General features: G+C 39.8%; 1 long non-coding RNA gene across 1 annotated transcript; it reads left to right on the top strand.

Annotated features, from left to right (window-relative positions):
• Window positions 1-4,832: 4,832 nt before the first annotated feature.
• LOC110480359 (uncharacterized) lies at window positions 4,833-9,033 on the top strand. Its single transcript, XR_002467098.3, has 3 exons — window positions 4,833-5,115; window positions 5,838-6,118; window positions 8,483-9,033. It is a non-coding gene; the product is annotated as an uncharacterized LOC110480359 (long non-coding RNA).
• Window positions 9,034-9,330: the final 297 nt, after the last annotated feature.

Below are 9,330 nucleotides of genomic sequence, written 5' to 3'. Positions count from 1 at the left end.
TCCTTAATCCACAATTCATTGTGCATTAGTATCAAATCAGGCAGAAAGGGCCAAGAAGTATTTTTAATGTTTTCTACCATAGACTGTAGCAGTGTCTAAACTCTAAAAACTCATTTATTGTTGCCTAAACTCATTATTGATCATTAAAACTGGTGCTAAAGTGAGTGAAGTCCTGTAATTTACCACACACTGAAATATCCCAGGGTATGGATCTTCCCCTGGTGTAAATAGTCATGCTCAAATCAAAATGAATAAACTTGGGATCATTTACACCAAGCAAGAACTGGCATTTCCCATGTTTACAAATACCTAGCTGTATTTAAAATTGCCTTTTTCATGCTGAAATGGAAAAAAAATAAAAGTCTTCCTGATTTATCATCTGAAATTTGTCTTTGCTTCCTACGTTTGGTGGAGAGCGGGGAACCAAAATGCAGGAGGTGGAAAAAGGCAGGAATTTCTGAATAGAAATAGCTCCCTTCCCTATCATGGACTCTGTGATAGAATAAAAGTCAGATTTTTGTATTTTTTCTCTTTGATTAATATTTTTAGTCAAACTCTTAGCTCTGTGAATGAGTGGGCACATGCAAACAAACAAATTCCCCACTGGTTTTTAGCGTAGTCTGTAGTTTTAGAATCTACAGATCTAAGAAAATAATGAAGCCAGAGAAGAAAAACTCCAGAAAAGAAGTCTTATATCACTTCTAGACAGTATTTCTAGCAGAAAATAAAGAGTATTCTGAGACAAATTGGGGTAAAAAATGTCCTCTGCTAATAAATCTTTGGGTTGCTGTTATGAATATCCCCATTTCCCACCCAGTAAAGCATTTTATTTTTGCCGGAGCAGAACGAAGCAGTTTGAAGCTACTGGCTTGAGAAAAGGCTGTGATTTGAGAAAAGCCTGTGATCTCAGTCAGACAGGGGTGGGAGCAGATTGCACAATCAGAAGATATGAGGAGTGTTTATTCCTTATTAAGAACAATTTATCCTCTGATATTTCTGCATCTCCTGGTGTGGGCTTGAAACCACATGGAGCTTGCACAGGGAGAGGTTGGGAGAAGATCCGAATATTTTCAAGGCAGATGCATTTCCTGGTGTCCTGGGGAATTGAAAAGGTTCCACTCTGCATTTCAATAGCTGGCATTCAATCTGAGTTTCAGAAATCCCAGACCACAGGACGTCCATCTCCTCTATTATTCAACAGTTTAATATGCAGCATTTCCTGATATTTACATCAAATGTCTTTCGTTACTCATAATATATTCCCTTCACCTGTTAAACTCTTTCTGCCACGTAACAGAGTGAATAATTATTGTCCTTTATACAGGCTTAGGTCCTCAGACATTTGAAAGCTGTAATTGTGTCCCTGCTTATTCCTTATTTGGCCAAATTATAACTGCTTAATTCCCTTCGTTTTTCTTCCCACTTCAGTTCTCACAAAACCCTTTCATTTTTTATTCTGCCTCCTCTCTGATTTGCTGCCAATGTAACATCTTTCTGGGAGAGCATCTCTTATGGCTGCGTGCAGTGGCCAGGACAAGGTTGCAGATAATCCCAGCTTTGGGGCTGCCAGCCACCTCCAACCCCTTTGAAGCCCATGGCTGCACTTCCATTGGATGCAGAGGGCACTGGATCCTCAACTTGCATTTTATTTTTTACAATTCCTATAGTGTTCTTCTGCTCTCTTATCCATTGCCACTCTTCCATTCCTTAAAAGATAAACTCTTGTTCATCTTTTGAGTTACTCTGGCTTGTGCTGGTTTTGTTTTTGCAGTAAAACAATTTTCTTCCTTTGATGAATCTATTTTGCCCATCTTTTATCCATGTTTTCTGTCAATCTTTTTTTATTTCACTCCCCTTATTTAGAACCATCTATGGATGGGCATAAACTGCGTATTTAATTGTGATCTTGACTGTACCTTTTTTCTAAGCCATTAATGAAGATATAAAGTAAAGTCAAACTATCAGGTTGTGTTACCCCACTGGACATTTCCACCCATCTTGCTGTTTATCAACATTTTTTTCATTTGTGCTTTAGCCATTTTTCAACCCACACACCACTCTGCAGCCAAGCTGACTTGAATTAATTTTTCAATTAAGATTTCATGAGACAGTGTCAAATGCTTAACTAAAATCCAAGTATCTGTCAACTCCCATATTGAGATTTTTTTTCTGGTTTTATATTATTTGACTTTTTTTCCCTTGCTCCCTCTGTTTAAAGCTAATTCTTCATACAAAGACATCAACAACTCTTCAATGTCTTCATCACTTTGAAATTGAGCTTGTCAAGGGTAGCCTGGAAGTGTCTGGTGCCCAAAGCCCACCCAGCTCTGGGTTTGCAGAATGTGAAAAGATTTTGCTCTCCTTCACTCTGCAGTGACTGGGGTAAGCTGCACCAGGCTTTTCTGCCTAAATCCTCTCTCAGATTCCCAGTTCTCTCCACTATTTTTATTCACACAGCCAGAAAACATCTCCTGTCCATCCCTTATCACACAAAAAGCAGCAGATGAAGCTGTAATTCCACTCACTGATTTTTATTCCAAAGAGAGAAATCTTTCCCCACATCCAGCATCCCCTGGTGTCTGTGGTGTGCCCAAATTACCAAACTCAGACTCCTGAAATCCGGGGGTGCAAAGATATGAGTTTATACATTTATACATCTGAATTTATACATCTCATTGCTGGACATTAATCCTCTGTTTCTGTTGTTTTCAGAGGGAGTAATCATGTAGTGAAGTGTTGCTTCTTGTTAATTAAAGTAGTCCAGCCTGGCTATTGCAGAGCTACTCTGTGTAGTATTTAGATATTATTTAGTATCTAGTGAATTCCTTTCACTCATTGAAAATATAAAAATAATTATTCTTGTCTTTATTAACTCACTGTATCCTCAGCCTTTACTAAGGAACGTTTATGTGGGTAAATAAACAGCAACTTTCTATGAAATTTCTTTCATATCCAAATAAATTTCCAGCTACCAGGATGAATTTCTAATTAATTCATAATAACCAGTTAAAAGATGCTACATCATTAATTCTGGAAGGGTATTACCAGAAAAGCATTTTGTAATGTATTCAAATTCCTGACAAGAGAAAGAAACCAATAAGCAAGTTTTGAAGAATAAAAATACTTTCTCCTTCCATGAAAAAAATACAGGAGGACCATCAATACCCAATTTTTTAGTAGCCAGACACTTTGATTAATTACTAAAGGATTATGTATTTCCTCTTAAAAAACCAGATTTGAATCTATGAAAGATTTAAAGAGGCTTTTGAATAATGAAGAAACTCATTGAAATTAAAGAAAGCCAATGGCTTCTATTTTATTGCAAACATATTTTAAGGCTTGACAAGAGTTGCAGTGTTCCCCTAATTTTTGCTGTAAAAGGGAAGTAAAACAACTGTTTATTGTGGCAATACTTCATAATGCCCTACTTCTGTAAATTGTCTTTAAGCTCTAGGGTAAGGAGGGAACATTCATGTTTTTAAATTGGATACAAAAGCTTTTTCTATGCAGTGGCTGCTGGAGCATAAATTGCCATACAGAGACTCCCAGATTTTTCTGAACACACTGATGCTCAGCAAGGTGGCAAGGTTTTTCTGCCTTGCTTTACCTGCAATCCTGCAATGCTTGTAGCTGGTGCTTCTTTGAAATGCTTTTAATGTTTGGGATGCAAAACACAGACTTTGAAAATGTTGTCGGAAATTGTCCTTGAAACAGCCCCAAAACCCTCAGAGCCAGCCCAAAGTTTTGCAGAGTTGTAGTACGGCTAATTTATGAAATAGATTGGCTGGCCAGGCTGAGGACACAACGTTCCACACGCGATAATGGGGAGAAAATGACACTTTAAATTAAATTTTCATGGCAGGGCAGCAGCGGGTCAGGGGTGGTGTCACCGAGGTGAGTCCCACAGGGACTGCCAGCAGGGCAGGGAGGTCACTGCTGCCCTGGCCAGGGCACACCTCCAGTGCGTGTCCAGCTCTGCCCTCACTTTGGGAAGGACCTTGAGACGTGTCCAGAGGGGACAACGAGGCTGGAGAGGGGCTGGGAACACAAACCCTGTGAGGAACTGTCGCTACAGGACACGTGAAAGCACGATGTGTGCTGCTGCTATTGCAAAGGTGAAAAAGAGGAAGTTTATTTTCTGACTCCAGCATTTCTACTTTTCCAAAGGTGACAGTGGATTGGAGGGTGAATGAGCCACCTCTCCAATGGCATTGGACAAACTACCAGTACATCAAATTTCTCCGCCTCCATGGAGGAATGGTAAATAGGTTGTTTACAGAAAGTTGTGTGAGAAAGTTCTCTACAAGAATGTAAACTCAGAAGGCTTTAGGAAATCCTAAGAATCAGGGCAACAAGGAACAACGGAGGGAGCTGGGGGGGCTCAGCCTGGAGAAAAGGAGACTCAGGGGTGACATTGTCACTCTCCAGAGCTCCTGAAGAGTGCCTGTGGCCTGGTGGGGCTGGGCTCTTTCTCCAGGAACTGACAGAACCAGAGCACACAGCCTCAAGCTGCACCAAGGGAAATTTAGGTTGGATATTAGGAAAAAGTTTCTCATGGAAAGAGCGATAAAGTTCCAGAATAGAGTGATGAAGTTCTGGAGTGGCTGCCCAGGGAGGTGGTGCAGTCGCCATCCCTGGGTGTGTTTAACAAAGCCTGGATGTGGCTCTGGGTGCCAGGGTTGAGTTGAGGGGTTGGGGCTGGGTTGGACTCGATGATCCTGAAGGTCTCTTCCAACCCAGTGACTCATTCTGTGAATTCTGTGATTCTGTGAATTCGGTGAGGTGCTGCTCCCTCCAGGTGCCACCAGGAGGGACTGAGGCTGTCTGTGCGTCCTCCTCCAGGGCCAGGTGACAAGAGGTGGCACAGGGATGAGTTTCCAGGCGGGTTTGGGGCTGTGGGGTGCAGGGGAAGCAGCTGAGCGCCCTGCAGGTGCTGGAGGCTGCTGGGGCTGCAGCTGGCACCTGCAACGATGGCAGGGCTGCTGGGGAAGGGAGCTGGGCCACGGGGAGCCCCGGGTGAGCATGTGCCAGAACGTGATGCTGAGCAATTAGCCACCGAATTAGCAATTAACCACAGAATTAACAATTAGCCACTGAATCGAGAAGCTGCTGCAGGTACCAACCAGCTCTGGAAACTCCTTCCTCCCTTGTGCTTCCACTACACTTCCTTCCTTCCTCATCACAGGAGAGAATTTTAACTTTTCCATTGGAAGGAAAACCATATTTTAAGTGCTAAGGATCAGATTGTACAGACCTATTGCTTTATTTACATATTTAAGGTCCTACTGTTTTATTGATATATTTGTTTGTTTATTTTAAAGTCCTACTGTCTTAATTATTAATTTTAAGGTCCTATAGTTTCCTTTAATTATTTATTTATTTATTTAAAGGTCATACTGTTTTATTTATTTATTTAAAGACCCTATTATTTATTGATTTTAAGGTCCTATTCTTTTATTTATTTGTTTATTTAATTTAAAGGTCCTACTGTGTCATTTTTTATTTATATATTTATTTATTTGTTTATTTTAAGGTCCTACTGTTTCATTAATTAATTTGTTTGTTTAAAGGTCCTACTGTTTCATTTATTTACATATTTTTATTTGTTTATTTTAAGGTCCTCCTGTTTCATTTATTTATTTATATATTTATTTGTTAGTTTATTTTAAGGCCCTGTTGGTTTATTTATTTATTTATTTATTTATTTATAGGTCTTACTGTTTATTTTTTTTTATTTTAAGATCCTACTGTTTAATTAATTAATTTTTTTAAGGTCCTACTGTTTTATTTATTTATTTATTTATTTATTTATTCATTCATTCACTTATTTTTTTCAGAGCAGAAGGAGCAGCACAACTCCCATTTTTTGAGAAGTTTTGGCTGGGATTAGAGCTGCTTGCAAGAAGAATTTTTGCATTCCCAGAGGGGAGGAAGGCCAATTGTCAACTGCAAGATTAGCAATGCAGTCAGCTGGTGTTTTAAATAACAGGAGAGATTCTGGAACGTGAAAACAAATTAATCCTTGCCATGGATGAGAAAGCGTTACCTGAAATTTTTGTTGTGTATTTAGAGCTTAGCAACAGATGCTGCACCTGGAAAAAAGGGAATTTACAGAGAGGTACAGAGCTGGCTCAGCACCCCCAAACTGCTCCACAACTCACAATAATTGCAATTAACTTCCAACAGAAGGAATGTGCACACGCACCAACAAGCAAAGGGAAACAAGTTTTCCTTGTTTCTGAAATTAATGTTCATGTTTCTGAAATTAAGGTTCTTATATTCATATATTGAGGTTTAATTGACATTGGATTTGACAAGAACAGGTTTGAAAATAACATAGCATGTTCTTATTTGGGTTTAATGCCTGGGTGTGAGATTTTTTTTATTTTTAATTTATTATTTCAAACTGATTCATGAAACCTTGAATTTGTTATAATAGGAAAAGCAGCAGGTTTTTTTTATTGCTGTTTTTCTGCTTGAAGAAATAAAACTGAAAGACATTTTTATCAATGTTTTTACTTCAGAAGAGACAGCAAAAATCACCCTTTTTTGGGGACAGTTTTTAAATCCTATTTTTAAATAAATCCTGTTTTTCTTCATAGGAAACTTGGTTGTCCCTGACATTAACACCATTCAAAAATTATTTCCCACAAAACTGAAAGTCTTCAGATATAACAGCCATATACTGTTGATAATTGGATTATGTCTTGGACTCTCTTTTAGGAAAGAGAGAGGTAAAACCCTTTTTATGAACTGGGCCTACAATGGATTAACCTCAAGGCTGAGCTTAAAGAGGATGGAGCTGTGGCAGGTGAAGCTTTTATCATCCTCACAAAAGATAAGGACACCCAGGGGAGAAAGGGTGAGGAGGTGAGATAGCCACAAATCAGGCTCTAAATACCTTTAAAAAATTGTATTTCTTACAGTAAGGAGAGAAACAGATCTCATCAAGTGATTTTTCTCTATATTTAAATACCTTATTATGTTTTTTTCCCAAATAACTTTCCTAAGGCTGACAGAGATATATTTTACTGAAACACTTTAGAAAGTCCATTTATTTCTAAAGACATCCCAAAAAAAAAAAAAAAAAAAAAGAATTATGGGCAGCTGGGCAGCATGCTCCATTTATTAATCTTTCCCAAAAGAGTCAGGGTACAACTGCAAGCGTTGGTACCTTAGGCTAAGAAAGTTTGGTCCAAAATATTCCAGAAACGGTGTCCTGAGCAGGTTTTGGTTGGGATTTTTTTGGTGTTATGAAATTATTTCCCCTCGATATTGGGTGCATTGTAGAAAAATGTTCCTACAGAATAAACTGCATTTCCCACTCATCTGTAAAATAATAACAGGTTGGACAATATCAGAGCAATCCTTTATTTTTGGTGGGTCTTTCCCTGATAAATGTCTTCATATCTCTGTGCTGATCAGGAATCAAATCTGTGCTCTTATCTCATCTGGGCTGCTTTGGGTGGATAGAACGGATGGAAAGCAAAGCAGGAAAAATCCTGGCCAGGCAATGCTCTATCAACCCCCACACAGCACAGGACAGGCATTTTCTTCAAAGCTTGTTGGGAAGAAGTTTTATTTATTTCTGTGTTTTATTCAAGTAAAAATTTTGTGGGAGTCCAGGGCTTCCCTCTGGCTGCCCTGGCTGCCCTGGGACCCTGGCAGGGGTCAGGAACCCCTGGACAGAGCCCCCAGAGACACTGGCTGTGATCTCTGTCCATGGAAAAGAGTTTTCAATCTTACAGGATCAATTACCAGCTCTGAGGGTTTGATATCAGTAATAATTAAGTGTGGCATGGGTGCAAAAGTAAAATTTTAGGATTCTAGATGAGGGGTCCACAGGGGACAAGCTGGAGGAAATTGGGTGTGCCTTGTCCTTTTTCTCCTTCTTCATGCCCTCCATGTCTCACTGTGGTGTTGGCATTTTTCTGTTGGTTCAGGCTGGGGACACACTGTCCAACGTAGGTGACAGATATTGGCACGTTCTTGTAAATGCAGCCCAGGGAGTTTCTGGTATTGAATGTTTGTCACATCCCACTGAGGGCAGAGCCCCACACGCTGCCCTGCAGGACAGAGCTGGGCAGGGCAGCAGAACATGTGAGAGATCAACAGAATAAACAACCTGGAAACCAGCACAGACCAATTCTGGCTTCTGCTTTGGCAGGGGGCTGACAGACAGAGACTTTCTACAATCCCAGAATCATCAATACCTCAGATTCCAACAAAATCCACAAGAGATTAGGTGAATAGTACAAATCTAGGAATTTCAATTGAAAAAAAAGGGCTCTTATCTATTTGTCCCCATCACAATAAGAATTCCCAGAGAATCAGGCAATTTATTAAAGCTCATATTTGAGCTATCAAATGATGCTTTCCAAATTCTTCCTTGTGAGGTGTCCCAGGAAACCACAGCAAAGTCAGAGTTGTCATTCTCACCAGACTTCAGCTGGAGGTAAGGTATTTTCTGCTCTCTCTGCAGGGTGGGAAGCAAATCCTGAAGTGGGTTTGTCCTCTGTTGTCCAAGGAAGAGGAATTCTGCATTTCCTGACAGCAGAAGGCACAAAGGTGATGCTCAGAGGTGTTTGATCACCACCTGTGAGTGCAGAGATTTCATCTCTGTGAAATCTGTCTCCTCTCTTCCTGTGCTCCAGGCAGCTCCAAAACATCTCTGCTCTTTTATTTTGCGCTTTCTAAATAATACCTAAGAAGGAGATAGCTGATAAGGAGGTAATTTTATGTTTTGCTTTAAGTGTGCATCATTTTCCCTTTCTGTTGTGACATTGATTTATGTATTATGCCAGAAATAGAAAATGTGTATGGAAAGAGCAGCAGCATCCCACACAGAACCACTCAATTCAGCCTGGAAAGTCACTCACAGGATTTAAAATCACATCACAGGGCTTTTTGCTCTTAGACTTCACCTTTCATTACAAAATAAGTTTCTATTTTTTCCACTGTCCTGCCACCTTCAGTTGATCCAATTCTCCCTGCTCTGTAATACAGTCATTAAATATTGACTCTAATCCTTGATTTTTAGTGTATTAATCGTCGTTGTTTGAAGATTTTTTTAAAAGCAGGTGGTTATTCCTGAGCAGATGACGAAAAACCCCTTTAATGACATGAGCTAATTCTGGGTGCTGCCCTTGAGGTGCCCTGGCTGTGGCACATCTGTTCAAGCATCCACAGCACAAGTTTGGGATTGTCCCTCCAGCAAAAAAGAAACAACTTTGAGAGGCTTTTTTTGTCAACATAAAATCCACATTCTTCTTCCCACACACAGAGAACAATTTCCTAACCCAGGGATCTTTGGCTGAGCTGCCCAAACAC

This window comes from Lonchura striata, chromosome 9 (assembly GCF_050655825.1).
Source record: "Lonchura striata isolate lonStrDom1 chromosome 9, ASM5065582v1, whole genome shotgun sequence".
In the NCBI taxonomy this organism is placed as follows: Eukaryota; Metazoa; Chordata; class Aves; order Passeriformes; family Estrildidae; genus Lonchura; species Lonchura striata.
The sequence above is the reverse complement of the archived record's forward strand: the minus strand, read 5'-3'. Positions and strand labels throughout refer to the sequence as shown.